Source organism: Bos javanicus, chromosome 26, assembly GCF_032452875.1.
Source record: "Bos javanicus breed banteng chromosome 26, ARS-OSU_banteng_1.0, whole genome shotgun sequence".
NCBI classification, from domain to species: domain Eukaryota; kingdom Metazoa; phylum Chordata; class Mammalia; order Artiodactyla; family Bovidae; genus Bos; species Bos javanicus.
In genome coordinates this window covers 44408283-44423814 of record NC_083893.1, presented here as the reverse complement: position 1 = coordinate 44423814, position 15532 = coordinate 44408283, and the positions used below count along the sequence as shown (strand labels likewise).

At 40.6% G+C, this 15532-nt stretch overlaps 1 long non-coding RNA gene and 1 pseudogene across 1 annotated transcript; one reads left to right on the top strand and one right to left on the bottom strand.

Annotated features, from left to right (window-relative positions):
- Positions 1–405: 405 nt before the first annotated feature.
- LOC133239541 (uncharacterized) lies at positions 406–8269 on the bottom strand. The gene is made up of 3 exons (XR_009733871.1): positions 4070–8269; positions 2424–2593; positions 406–1742 (listed from the first exon to the last, which is right to left on the bottom strand). It is a non-coding gene; the product is annotated as an uncharacterized LOC133239541 (long non-coding RNA).
- On the top strand, positions 755–855 carry LOC133239693 (U6 spliceosomal RNA; annotated as a pseudogene).
- Positions 8270–15532: the final 7263 nt, after the last annotated feature.

The following is a 15532-nucleotide window of genomic DNA, read 5'->3' as shown; positions in this document are numbered from 1 at the left end:
ATTATGATAATTACAGAAATCTTAGCTTTACATTATTTGTGAAGTGTGTGCGTGTGTGTGTATGACAGCCTTCCCAGGCAAACACAGCCTTCTGATTCAGCAGCATTCAGTGAGGAACATTTCTGTGCTAATAATACAAAATGGATCTTAAACTGCTGCATATTAATCAAATTCATTAAAGTACATTCATTAATTTGTGTATATAACAGCCAAACCGGGAATGTAGAGTTTGCTGATTTTGCACAAAATGCATGTATTAATGAATACTAAAACTTCCACATGAGTAATAGCTTTAAAATTTTTTTCATAAAGCAAAATTTTAAAGGGTAATACTGATAATTATTTTTTAAAACTTTTCCACTTTCACTTCATTTTGTATTATTTCACTTTAAGTGGAAAAAAATAAATATAGAAGAAAATAATTAAGAAATAAAGGGTAAGCCCAAAAGATTGTAAAGTAAAAAGAATGTAAGATTGGGCGACATTAATATTAAATTCCCTACCTCTCCTTCAAATCAATTTAAAAAATAGATTCAGGGAACCTTAGACACAGACTAAGGTCACGTACAAAGCATGAATTTGAAGCTGTATTAGGAAAGAGCTTTTCAATTCCTATATGGCACTAGAGGTTGGGTGTGTGGCAAAGGAAAATAACAGCCATGAAGGTGCATCTGTATACTCACATGTCTAAAACTAATGGAACATTTTTACATATGTCAGGAGATCTAAGACTCGTATTAACAATCAGTGACTAGTGCTGGCTTCGGCAGCACATACACTAAAATTGGAATGATACGAAAGTTAGTATGGCCCCTTTGTAAGAATGACATGCAAATTTACATTCTATTTGTTTTTTTAAGAGGTAACCATGTGGTATGATAGATGTATTAATTAATTATGGTGACCATTTCAAAATGTACACATACTGTCATGTTGTACACTTTAAATATATACAATTTCATTTGTCCATTACTTGTCAATTTGTCAAAATAGAAAAAAAAAATCAGTACCTTTCTAACATTTTGCCCTTTCAGTTCAGTTCAGTTCAGTTGGTCAGTTGTGTCCAACTCTTTACGACCCCGTGGACTGCAGTACGCAAGGCTTCCCTGTCCATCACCAACTCCCAGAGCTTTCTCAAACTCATGTCCGTCAAGTCAGTGATGCCATCCAACCATCTCCTCTGTCGTCCCCTTCTCCTCCTGCCTTCAATCTTTCCCAGCATCAAGGTCTTTTCCAGTGAGTCAGTTCTTTGCATCAGGTACCCAAAGTATTGGAGCTTCCGCTTCAGTTTTGCCCTTTACCTGAATGCTAACTGCTCAGAAGACAAGACTCATTGCTTTGTCCTCTGTGGCCCTAAGCACAGCGCCTGGCATGTAGCAGGCACTCAATTAATAGGAAATTTAAAATAACTCTTGAAGAAAGCAAAATATGGTAAGAGTTATATGAGAGGTATAAACACATTCACAGAGCAAACACCGGTGAGGCTTCAGGTCAACTGATCTGCAAGCTTCCTGAAGACAAGACCCTCCAGTTTCTTCCTCTCTGGTGTTCCGAAGAGCCCTACTCCTGTGTCATTCACGGGAGGGAAAGCGAGTGTGAAATTCCTAAGTTTGATCCCAGACATACTAAATTTTCTTATTAATTAGGAGGAATCTGCCAACTTTCTAGACTGTGTGTCCTTGCTCAAGAATAATGCTGTACATCAGCATTTCTCACACTGTGTTCCCCAGCATTCTCGTGCTCTGTGAGGTGAAAAGGGGTAGGAAAAAGGTTAAGTTAGTAAAATACTTCTGGTTCTCTCGTGCTGAGAGCTTTACAATGTACATGAATCTATCAAGGGTTCTGAGAAGTCTTGTCCTGTACACATCTGTGTTCCTTTTCTAAACCTAGTACTCCCTAAAATGATGCGAACCAGAACCAATTTTCCCATAGGATCTGTTAATATATCATGAGACATGACTGTTGCCACATGTCTAATTCCTCTGCTAAAAATTCTCTTGCATTCTGTTGGCCATGTGTGCATGTGTGCTCAGTCACTTCAGTCAGGTCCGACTCTTTGCGAGCCTATGGACAGTAGCCCACTAGGCTCCTCTGTCCCTGGGATTCTCCAGGCAAGATTACTGGAGTGGGTCGTCATGCCCTCCTCCAGGGAACCTGCCCCACCCAGGGATCGAATTCGCGTCTCCTGCATTGCAGGCAGATTCTTTACTGCTGAGCCGCTGTGGAAGCCCCCTGTCAGCCACTGGAGCCATAAAACCATATATGAAGAGACCCAGGGGACTCCTTGGTCCATGTATTTGTCTTTAAGAACAAACTTCAATTGTTTAGCTAAGTGAGAACTTTCCCTGTATTTAATGAGCTTCTAAACTTCACTTGTTCTCCTATCTTATTGTAACACCATCAACGTGGCAAAGTTATCTTACCTATTTCTTGCTCTTTAAAAGACTGAAGTAAAATGGCTCCATACTCTTTTTATGTTTCTCTCCTCAAACTGATTCAGTTGAAACCTTAGTTTTCTCTTCTCCAGATTCAAATCATTCTGTTTTTTCTCAAAGATTTTAAATTGTGCCTCCTTTTTGTCATTGTTCTTGAGCTATAATTGACATACGACATTGGTTTCAGGCATAAGGCATTGTGATTCAATATTTGTATATACCGCAAAATGATCACCATAGTAAGTCAACATCCATCACTACATAGTTACAAATTTGTGTATAGTGTGATAAAAACTTAAATCTACTCTGTTAGCAACTTTCAATATACAATACTATAAATTATTGTCACTGTGCTATGTGTTACATCCCCATGACTTGAACTGGAAGTTTGTACCTCTTGACCCTAGTCACTCATTTTTCCTTTCCAACCATCAATCTGTTCTTTGTATCTATAGGTTTAGTTTCTTTTCTTAAGCCTTCATATGTGAGATCATAGAGTATTTGTCTTTGACTTATTATGTATCCGACTTATTATATCACTTAGCATAATGCCCTCAAAGTCCATACATGTCAAAAATGGCAAGATTTCCTTCTTTTCTTATGACTGATAATACTTATAATACTCCATGATATATACACAAATATCACTTTTTCTTTATCTGTTCATCCATCAGTGGACACTTAGGTTTCTTCCATAATGCTGCAATGATTATGGAGGTGCATATAACTTTTCAAGCTAGTTTTTTCATTTCCTTCAGATGAATGTCCAGAAGTAGAACTCCTGGATCATATGGTAGTTCTATTTTAATTTTTTGAGGAACCTCCATACTATTTTGCACAGTGGCTGCACCAGATTACATTCCCATCGACAATGCACAGAGTTCCCTTTTGTCCACTTCCTTGCCAATAGTTATTTGTCTTTTTGATAATTGCCATTCTAACAAGTGAGAAGTAATATCTTGGTTTTGTTTTGCATTTCTCTGAAAGTTGTAACTCCTTCTTACTCTATTTCATGATATTTTAGATCCTCAGAAGTAAAATTGGAAAGCTCATTTGGTGAACATCTGAGTGGTATTAAATATATTTGCCATATGCAAAATTGTTTCATCACTGACTGGCATTAAATATTATAATTCTGATTGCTACATTAATTCCAGTTATACTAAACCCCTCTCCTCTTATACCCAAGAAGTTTACTTTTCTTTCTTAATTTTCCTTTTTTCTTTGGCTCCTATTGAGTCTCTTCTCCCACCAAGGTAACTTTTGATTATATTACTATATTCTAATAGTTTCTCAAGATGCTGAGCACTAATTCTACTTCTTTAGATATACTGTCTCTCAACTAGGATGACGAAAAGCAATTGCTTCCGCTAATAATTAAAACACTGAAACTTGTGAACTGTTCACCTCGTTCATAAATAAAAATAGATCCGGATAATAACCTCACCCTCATGTCCCATAATCCAAGACACTTTCTCAAGTGGGAGCAAAAGGGCCAGGTTTATGGGTTGGGAATTAAACACATGTCATAACCTCTGCAATCAGTAATCTGGGTAAACCACAGGGGTGAGACCCATGTGGCAACTGCTAGTCATATCTGCTAAAGAGGGACAACAACAAGAAACACGCGTTACCTGAATTCTATCTCAGCCTACTTGGGATGAGACTCTGAGTGTGCTTTCTCTGGTTGTAGACAGTATGGGATCACCGCAGTACCACTGGAGTCAGGGGTTGAGATCAAGTCACTCAGTAGTTATGGGACAGTGGTAAAGTAAATGGATCCGATGCCTCATTTTCTCATCTGCAAAATGCAGTGACACTGAACAGCATTATGGAGATGAAATGCTGGAACATATACACAAGCCCGCTGCAAATGCAGGGCGCTACATACCAACAATGGTTTCCAGTGCTCCAGAGCCAGAGACCCCCGTGAAAGGGCTTGGGTGCCATTGAGAGTAAAAGGCTGCCTCTCAGCCCCCACAGACACCCGAGCGCAGTCACCTTTGTCTGTTTTGCAAATTTGGCTTCCAAGAAAGAATTCCTTTGAAAGAGTTCACTGAATAAAAAGGGGGAGAAGGTTGAAAACCACAGATACAAAGTATTAATCCAAGTAATTACTATAATTACAAAATGGTTATTTCATATTTGTGTGTATAATGTTTAGATTTGTACATGTAACATACACATAACCTAGAGGTTTGTACATTCTTACATGTAATGTACAAACGCTAAAAGTAGTGTAGTGTATAAAACCTCTTGCTGCTCACAACATCACCATGAAAACCTATGTTTTGGTTCTCAAAAGATGGTAGCTTGGTTTTTTGTTCTTCAGAAATAAACATATCAAGTGATGCTGTTCATTAAATTGCATGGTATGAAACAATGTCGTACATGACACATATACATGACCAACACAACCAAACATTAAGCTACACAACATGAGTTCTCTTAATTATTAGCTGTCATATTGAGATTAAATTGGGCATTAAATTAAGTTTAAAAAGAGATTAAATTGTGACATGAGGTACAGTAAAGACACAATAGGCATTGAAAATAAAAGGCAATTATTCAGAATGAAATCACAGTATTAGGGACCTGAATACTTGTCGCTTTCAAATTTAAATCTAAGTTTATTTTAGTCTAAAAATAGGGGTGAAAAGTGAATTTCATCATCTTAGTCTCTTAAATTTGGAAATCAACGGTCTATCATTTACCATCCATAACTGAAGTTTCTGACAATGTTGACTTTTAATTCTGGTATCAAGAAGTTTCTATCAATTTATACCACAATTTATGCTTACATATAGTTATTTTCTCTACCTAAATTTCTCCTTAGTTGATAAGCTCTACAGTCCAGCTTAATATTAAGATACTTTTTCAATCTTTTAAAATCAACTTTTCCTCTTTAACCTTTGCATATCCCCCATGGGCTAGAAAGATTTGTCAAGCTTTAACTTCCGTAATTTGTATACTGTACATTACGACTAAAGAATAGTCTTTCTTTAGCACACCATCAACCCCATAGAAATTTCAACATGCTGTCCACTTTTTCCGTCTCTTCCTGTTTGAAGATCCCTAATTTTAGAGAATACAGTGTTAAGAATATGATGTACACAAACATAAAGTAATCTTGTCAGCCATGCTCTTTTATAGTTGTGGCCCACAGGCTTATCTTCTTGCAGCTAGAGCTTATGGAGTTGTCCTTGTGAATCTTATTTTCATCAGAAATGCCTTCTCCTAAAAAAAAAAACACCAAAGCCCCCAAGTTGACCTTACCCAAGGGATATAAATGATGCAAAATAATTTCTTTTAAAAATGAAATGATGAATTCACCACTTTACTTGCATGATCAGTCAATGCTGGAAATGTTGTGATAAGCTTGTAACTTTAATATTTGAAGCTTGGAACTTGAAGCTTCCAAGATGAAATTCTGTTTCCCAATGGAAGTGCCATATTTTTATTCAAAGCTTTTTTTCTTTTTATGCCATTCTAGGATACAGTTCTAGTCCATGATTTGTATTTGGATGTGGCACAGATTTTGAAATTTCATTAATAAAAACAAATCCATTTTCTGGTTGATTTCTTCACAGAGCCTTTCTACTGCTTCAAATTGTCCACTGAGGTCATTCGTAGCAGTCTGGGAGTGTGTGGTGCCTTGGATTGGTCCAGGTTTCTGAAATCTATGTCATGCATTCTGCACGGGAGGCTGAATGTTAAGACCTTTCACAAACACTTGCACAAACAGGAGCCTGTTTACAAAATGACTCCCAAAGCCATCAGTCTCTCTGCCAGCATTTGTCTGTCAATCTTCCAAGTTCTGAGGTCCCACAGTAGCTTTAGTTCTCCATGTTTCCCAGGCCACCCAGCCTGGGCAGAAAAGAGTCACAGTGACAGTCACAAAACAGATTGCTCTCATTCTACCTCCAGGGAGTTGGGAAAACCCTTGAGCTATTCACCATACTCCTCCCTTCTCTTGCAGCCGCTGTGAATAAGGTCTCCTGCTGCTCTGGGGCCCTACTCTGCTCCAAGCTCTCTTAGGTAGAACCTCTTGATTTCAAGGTGACCTGGGCTTTGTCCCACCACAGCAAAGTGACAAGGCTCTGGGCTGGGATACAATGTAAATGACATACTCCTGCTAACCTCCAAGTCCTCTTCCTCCACAATTATAGGAGCACAATCCTGTAATTGTTTTGTGCTGCGTTTACTTCTAGGTGAGACGGCACTGTAGAGGTTAAGGGGTGGAGGGAGCAAATGAAGAGGTGGGCCAACCAAAGATGATGTGGATTGGTGGGCTGAGGGCACACCCATTTGGGCAGGTCAGAAGTTCATAGTTAACCCATCCTTTCAGATGGTCAATTTTACCCACATCAACATCTGAAAGAGATCGTCCAACCCCAAAGTGAGCTACCTTGTGGTAAATAAAACAATTTATGAATCTCTTTAGAATTCCAGATGGATTCCAGACTACCCTTACAGGCTGGCTCTGGACATCTACCTAAGTGGTCAGGTGTCACTCAGTCTCTGCTCAATGTGAGAAGTCACTTTCTCTTCCTCCCAAGGATATCATCCCCCCAAGGCCTGGGAACCCTCCTGCAAACGTCCTGGCGGGGCCTGACTGCCAGGAATCCCCAGGGAACACGGGCCCGGGTCCTCAGGGTGGCCTTATAGCTCTAAAGAATCCTGGGTCAGGAACGGAGAATCCACAGTCAACTCCTCTTGCAAGAGGGCAGCTATAGCATGGGTGGCAGGGGTTTCATATTGGGTCACTGGAGACCAACAGGAATGGCTGCTGGACAGTAGCAGGGGGCACGGGCCTTCAGCTCACTGCTGCTGCTACTGCTAAGTCTCTTCAGTCGTGTCCAACTCTGTGTGACCCCATGGACAGAGGGCCACCAGGCTCCCCCGTCCCTGGGATTCTCCAGGCAAGAACACTGGAGTAGGTTGCCATTTCCTTCTCCAATGTATGAAAGTGAAAAAGTGAGTGAAGTTGCTCAGTCGTGTCCGACTCTTAGCGACCCCATGGACTGCAGCCTACCAGGCTCCTCTGCCCATGGGATTTCCCAGGCAAGAGTACTGGAGTGGGGTGCCATTGCCTTCTCCGCTTTCAGCTCACAAGGGCCGGTAACAGCAGTGGTTGATGGCTGCCTTGTGACAACTGCCAGGCAAAGCCTCCTGGGTAATGGCTGCTGTCCAATGGCAGGCGGGAAAAGACTGCTGGGTAATGGCTGCTGCCCAATGGCAGCTGGGTAAAGACTGCTGGGTAATGGACACCGGGCAATAGCGGGTGAGCAATGGCTACTGGGTCATAGATGCTGGGCTTTGGCTTGGCACGTGGCCTAGCCCAGCCCATGTCAGCGGTAAGATGACCACGTGGGCTTTATTTCCTCATGGGGCACTATCCTTGGTAAGCACTCATGGTCCAGGAGGCCCCTAACTGAACGCACTAAACACTTTATAATCTGTGAAGGATGCATTACCAATTTCTAACAAGGTAACGGCTACCATCCCCCTTTTCACCCGTCATCTCATCACTTCCTCCCCATGCGCTGCTTCACTGTGAGCTTATTGTCACTTCCTGCGCCACTTAAACTGAAATCCAAACAGAATCGTGGGATCATTAATTTTTTAATCTGTCCAATTAACTATAGCCTTGTTAACAAATTTTAAAATAATATAAGTAAATGGTACCCAGATAACCTCTTTGTAGACTTTATCCCGCTCCGTAAACTGAATCTCAAATGAGCAAAGAAATGTGGATGTTCTCTCAATACAGTTCATGTGAATTTTCTTTCTACCTAGTTTTGTTTTGGATGGGGAAAAGAATGAGCTCTGTTTTGGATAGTGTGTTTTATTGCTAAATACAAATGTTTAGGATAACATGAACACATAAAATTTAGAAATGGCTGTCCAGAGAGAAAATCATTTGTCAAAACTTGCATAGCAAGAAATAGCAAGACTAGAACAATGTCCTGAATGTTTTGTTTTTCTGCGCAGTGCCCTCATTTCCCCTCTTGATATCTGTCAGAATTTATATATAACAACTGCAAGTTCAAGCATTATTTTCTAAATCAAAAGAGTGGAAACTTTTAGAGGAAGCTCAAAGGCTGTGCCTTGATTAGCGTAGACAACTAGATTAGAATCAGTGGCAGTATCTCTCTGAGCAAAATCTTCCAATTTTATTCTTGTCACTCCCCGGGGAGCAATTGCAATTGTGGGTGCATTGCGCTCTCTGGCCTCCTTTGATCTCTTTATTCAGATCTCCTGTTTACTGTATTAAAACAATTCACTGCATTCATCGGGCAGTCTTTGTTCATCAAATCAGATATTGTGCACCGTTGTTTCAGTCAAGTGCACAAGCGTGCATCTGGCCTTATTTATGAGTCCTCTGACAAAGATTAAATTTTATTTTTCCCATCTTTTGAAAGAGTTGTGCTGTGGAGATTTACTAGATTAGGTGAGTATTGATTTTTTCCCCTGCTCTCTCATCCTCCCTTTGGATGCAGAGTCAAGTTTCCTTGCTATGATTCTTGTTACTGAAAAAGGAAAGATTATGTCTTTGGAGATGTCTGGAGAAGCTCGGCATTCCATTTTATAATGATGGGTCAAGATGTTTGAATCTGTGACAGCCCCTGTCTGTCCTGTTCTGATTCTCTCTGGTATAAGAACGATGGCCTTTTCTTTCTCTTCCTCCCTGTGCTGTTATTTGTCAGTCGGTGGAAGCTGGAAGGTGCTGCTGTTTAGCATGTAAATAAACCAACACTTTTTCCAGTAAATAGCTCTGCGTGGCATTGTGTGCCAGGAACTCTCATCCACACAATGATGAATTCAGTTCCTGGGTTGTGCTTTCCTTTCCTGTCCTTTCGCAGAGGGGAAGGTGATCACACTGTAATTATAGAAGTCCTTTTTACTTTATTTTTTTCTGATTGTGCCCCTAGTTTTTTGCAGGCTCCTAGTAGATAGCACTTCCCTTTGCTAAGATAAAATTCCTAAGGCAGTTTTTTGGAATTAATTTACTTCCTGTCGTCCAGTGTTTTATAGATGATGTAAATGAAGGATGTGGCTTACAGATCTATTTAAAGAGACGTGCTTATCCTTCATGGTTCTAACCAGATGAGTGGGCACATGCTTTTGCATTTTTATTTAAACCCCACTGAAGTTGGTCATTATATTTTGAATGCCACAGCACGTCTATACCTTTATTTAAAGGATCTTGTTCATTCATCCATATAATGATTGGCATTGGCTATAACTTGATGCAATGTTACACTATTTTAATTCTTTCTCAGGCAGTGTTATCTTTGATCACTTCCTATTCACTGGGAAAAACCCCCATACAATTGCAATCCCACATTATGTTTCAGTGATGATGCCAAGTACTCCCTGGAATATAGCTATTCAAGACACTTTCTCCACCCTCAGGCTGCTCATTAAAGGGATGGCAGTTTCTAACTTTAATGAATAAGGTAGAGCGCAAATTCCACTCTTCTTTCAAAGAGACTCTCTGGTTTTCAAAAAGTGTTTTCTGCTGCCTATTTCTTTGTTTAATTGGGAATGGTGCATACTCCTACATAATCATGGCCACAACTCAGTATGCAAAGTATCTTCCCTGTCACATTTTCTTTCTGTGTGATTCAAGTGTATATTTCATCAAAGAATTCCAGAGAAAGTTCTGTATCTTCTCTCAAAAACAAAAAATAACAACAACCAAACCCCCCCCAAAAAAACAAAGAAACCACCATGTGTTATGCAGAGCGCATCCAGATGATCATCTTGTCTGTGGATAGAGTAACTCTTATATTCTTTGGTTTTTCACGCTTCTTCTAACCAAACACTGGTTTAATATGTTCTTTTAACCCAGGGACCTTGGTGGCAGGTCCAAAACCTCATTGAAAAGCTTAGCAAGAAAGAGCCAAGTAAGACAATAACAGGGACCAGTATTTAGGAAAACTGTCTTCTTTTCAAAATCTGGTAGCCTAAAAACCAGCCAAATGATCTAGTCTCCATGTTTAAAAGTATAAATTATCTTTCTTCTTTTTCAACAAATCAAATAGAGTCTTAAAGTTTCTGTTTATCTCTCAGTGAAGTATGACCATGTGGAAACATGAAAACAAAGTGTAGGAGGAATTTAAGGTTTTAAGGCAAGTGTGGATAACTCAGCTCACACCCACGTTAGGCGATGCTATCAGTTCAGTTCAGTTCAGTCGCTTTGTGACCCCATGAACCGCACCACACCAGGCCTCCCTGTCCATCACCAGCTCCCGGAGTTCACTCAGCCCCATGCGCATTGAGTCAGTGATGCCATCCAACCATCTCATCCTCTGTCATATGGAAGCAGGTGAGAATGGGCTCACTGCCATTTCTGCCATACTCAGGTTATGAGACAGGGAGGCCTGGAGTGCTGAGACGGGGTTGCCAAGAGTTGGACACAACTGGTGAGAGAACAACAGCCAAAGTTTCTGAGACCTTCTTTCCTCAACTCAGAAATGGGCCAATACTTGAGCCCTCAAGCACTCGCTGATTCACAGGTTTTGCGGGCAGCCATATGAGCAGGGGGGACCCTGAGGATATTAGCATATGTATTCAAACCCTGAAGGTATTAGTGGAACTAGTGACACCCACAACAAGCCCTGGCTCTTACCGTCATTTATTTCACACCAGTTAAGTGCGTGACAGGGTTTAGATGGTGTGCTCTGTATTCCCATAGAGCTTAACACATGCTTGGGGAAATGCATCTAATTTATTTGAAATGAGGAGAGAACCCTAGAAAGCAGTTAAAACTAAATGTTAACTTGGGCTTAGTTAGCATTAGACACACTTACCTTAAGAAAAAATTCTTGTTTATCTGAAAGTCCAACTTAACTGGACATCCTGTATTTTATCCAGCAAGCCTAGCTTTTCCGTGGTGTATCAGCCTCGTGAGAGCTATGATCCCACCGCTGCCTTCTACTGGCTTACACACTCCCCACCTAGAAAAGAAACGGTTTTCACACGCACCCTGCCTTCCCATTCACAAAGTGTCCCATACGCATATTTAAATTTAATCTTTCACTGCAGCCCTGTGAGATGGGTATTAATCCCACTTGTCAGATGAAGAAAACAAGGCTCAAAGAGACTATCTAATTTTCTAACTCAAGCATCCATGAGATCCTGAGCCCAAATGTGACTCTCAAGTCCAGGGTTTTTTCATGCCCCACAGTTGTCAGCAGTGTTCCACAGCTGGGGCTCTTTCTCCACTTCACAAAGCTTCCATTTGTTCAGATCTCCTGCCAACTTTCCCATTGGAATGGCAACTTCCTGCCCAGAGCTGTTTACTCTCCACTCATTGTCCCTGGCTAATGCCACCATCCGTCTGTTTGGAGGATGGAGAACTCAGGACCACTTTGTAGGGGAGATTGTGATGGTTTTCCCCGGGACTCTTCTCCTACTCTCATTTCTTAGCATTCTTTATGAATGAACTGGCACTCTGGCTGAAAATTTGAAATTGCCTGTGACGCTGAACTCTTTAAGCTGGCTGATCAATGAGGTTGATTGCCTTTTTTGTTCTAGAAATTCTTATTTTACTAATAATGCAGACGATGGAAGTGAGAAAAGAACCCTAACAATTTTTTAATTGTTAATATTTCACAATTTTAATTGTCATTTTCCTTCATTGTATAATGCAAACTGTAAAAATAGTCAAACTCTGCATAAGTGTAAGAAACCGAATGCAGATGTCCCTGCTCCACTTTTTTCTCACTTCGTAGAAATCATCCTTGTATCAGACTGGTATGTGAAAAAAAGCGAAAGTGTTAGTCGTGTCTGACGTTTTGCGACCCCATGGACTGGAGCCTACCAGGCTCCTCTGTCCATGGGATTCTCTAGGCAGGAATACTGGATTGGGTTGCCATTTCCTTCTTCAGGGGATCTTCCTGCATTATAGGCGGATTCTCTACCATCTGAGCCACCAGGGAAGCCCCATCAGATTGGTATTATTCCTCCAAGGGCTTTTTTTATAATTATGCAAATATACACATTGTAATTACTTTATAAAAAAGTGGCCACTTTGCTATGCAACTTTTTTCACTTAAATAATTATCTTGGAGACTTTCATGTCATTACACATAGATTCACCCTTTATTTTTGATGGCTACAGTGTATTTTGTTGTATTGATACACCACAGTTTCTTTAATCAATACCTCATTAGTGTACATTGGATTTTTCTATGTATTTTTCTTTTTTCAAGCAATGCTTCAATTTCTGTGAGTGTGTCTAGAGAATTAATTCCTAGAACTGGGATGCCTAGACCAAAGAACATGTACATTTTATGTGTGAGGAAGAATCACTAAATGGCTTTCCAGCAGGATTTTGCCTGTTTTTCCTTGCACCACTCCCTTTTTCCAGTTTGTCTTGGGATTTTTCACTTTTTCTTGTTTTCTACAATGGAAACCAACTCAATGGACATGAGTTTGAGCCAGCTCCGGGAGAAGATGAAAGACAGGGAAGCCTGACACGTCCATGCGGTCGCAAAGAGTCGGACACAACTTAGCTACTGGACAACAACAGCAGCAGTGGATATACATTTTTATCCTACATGTGTGGCAAGCGCATTTCCCAGCTTATCTTTTGTCTTTGATTTTGTTTATAGTATTCTTTATTGTGCAAATGTGTTTAATTTTTAGGGAGTCTCACTGTCTGTGGTTTTGATTTTCCTTGCCATATCAAAAAAAACTTTCCCCATGCCAATGTTATACAAGTCACTCATGATTTCTTTTAGTACTTTCATGGTTTTAGATTTCTACATTTAAGCCTTTGAAGCATCTAATCTATTTCAATGTAAACAATGTAATAAAGATTTAACTTTATGTTTTCCAAATGGCTAAACATCTGAGTTATCCATCATCTCCTCATTGATTTGAAATGCCACTTTTATCATACACTGAATTTGTGTAGATGCTCGAGTATATTCTGGGCCCTGTATTCTGATCTGTTGACATCTCTACCAATTCCTGAGTCAGTATGACACTTCTTAAAATACTGAGTTTCCTAATACACTTTAATATCTGTTAGAGCAAGTTTTGTACTCCCCAAATAGCAGAAGGTTACTAAGTTACAGCAAAAGTTTCCTTTCTTGCCAGCCATGGCTCTGGTCTCAGCCCTCTCACCCCCGGTAGCAGTTTGGTGTGTGTCCTTCCAGACCCTGATCTATCTATTTACATATGTGTTTACAGACTTGAAAACACAGGTATGCTCAGGTACACAACAGCAAAGGGCTGACACCAGGCTGACGGTCAGCCAGACCATAAGGAAAGCTATTGAATATTGAACTAGTTCCACATACTCAGTCTCTTAATCGTGTCTGACTGTTTTGCAACCCCATGAACTGTAGCCCGCCAGGCTCTTCTGTCCGTGGGCTTCTCCAGGGGTGGCTTGCCACGCCGTCCTCCAGGAGATCTTCCTGACCCAGGGATCGAACCTGCGTCTCTTGTGTCTCCTGCACTGGCAGGCAGGTTCTTTACCACTAGCGCCTCTTGGGAAGCTGCCAGTTCCATACTAGTTGGTGAACAGCAGTAGCCTCCCGGTCTCTCTGCTAACTCATCCTGGACCGCTTCTGCTGCTTCCAGCATAAAGTCTATTATTACATCAGATGTTACATGTGTTCACAAATAGCATTGGTTTATTTTGTGTGTATGTGTTATTTTTGTCGTGTTTGGTGTGAGGATTCTACTAGCTCTATTGAGTGAGTTGAGAAACCCTCAGTCTTTTTTGTTAATTCCTTGGAACAAACTAAATGCCACAGGAGTCATTGGTTCCTTTGGAAAAACTTGTTTATTAAACCTTTGGGGCCTGTTGTCCTTTTTGAAGTGGGGGAGGAACATGAAGAAGACAATTTGGACGGCCTGTTACATTTATCTGGGCTTAGTGTTCTACTTAGGGTTTTTTATTGCCTTTGTTAAGAAAATTGTGATAATTTTTATTTTTCTAGGAAGTAATTTTCTGTTAATAGTATGAGCAATGGAGTCTAACTCCATCAGTTACCAGTTCTTTTGAAATAGACTTTTCTTTTTATTACAGTTAAGTTTGCAGAAAGATTGAAATTTCCCTTATACCTGGCACCCAGGTTCCCCTATCCTTAATGTAGTATGGCACATTTGTAACAATTAAAGAACTTTTTTATAAGGGTTTTTTAAAGTCTCTATTGAATTTATTACAATATTGTTTCTATTTTATGGTTTTTGAATGAGAGGCACGTGGGATCTTTGCTCCCCAACCAGGGATAGAACCCACACCTCCTGCATTGGAAGACACTGTACCACCCAGGAAGTCCCTGTTGACGCCTGCTTATTACAGATCCTAGTTTATTCAGAGTCCTTCAGTTTTTCCTAATGTTCTTCTTCTGTTCCAGGATCCCATCTAGGACATCACACGACATGTAGTGACTGTGTCTCCTTGGCTCCTCCCGACTGTGGTGGTTTCTCCGACTTTCCTCGTTTGTGGTGCCCTCTACAGGTTTTGTATTTTGGCTTTGCCGGGCCTCCATGGTGGTCTTAGTTGCCCTGTGGCCTGTGGGATCTTAGTGCCCTGACCAGGGATCGAACCCACGTCCCCTCCATTGCAGGGTGAATTCTTTACCACTGGGCCACCAGGGAAGTCCTGTCCTCTGCAGTTTTGAGGAGTGTGGGTTGGACATCCTCTATGGAAATTTGTGTGAGGTTTTTTCATGATAAGACTGGAGTGGTCATGGGAGGAAGATCATAGAGATCAAGTGCCATGTCCATCTCATCATGTCAAGGGTACATCTTCTTTGTGCAGTTTTTGATCATGAATGCTGCTGTTGACCACGTGACTGAGGCGGTGCTTGGGAGGGGTCTCCACTTGAAGCTCTTCTTTGCCCCTGTTCCATTTTGGAAGGAAAACAGTTAAGGAATAGGGAGTTATGCTCCACCTTTTTGAGGATTGAGTATCCACATAAATTATTAGAATTCTTCTGCAAGAAGATTTTTCTATTTGCCCCCATTTTTAATCTATTCAGTGATTGATTTTTATCAGCATGGACCCATGGATATTTTATACTTTGAATTATAATCTAATACAACCTTATTTTGTGGCTTTAATTGCT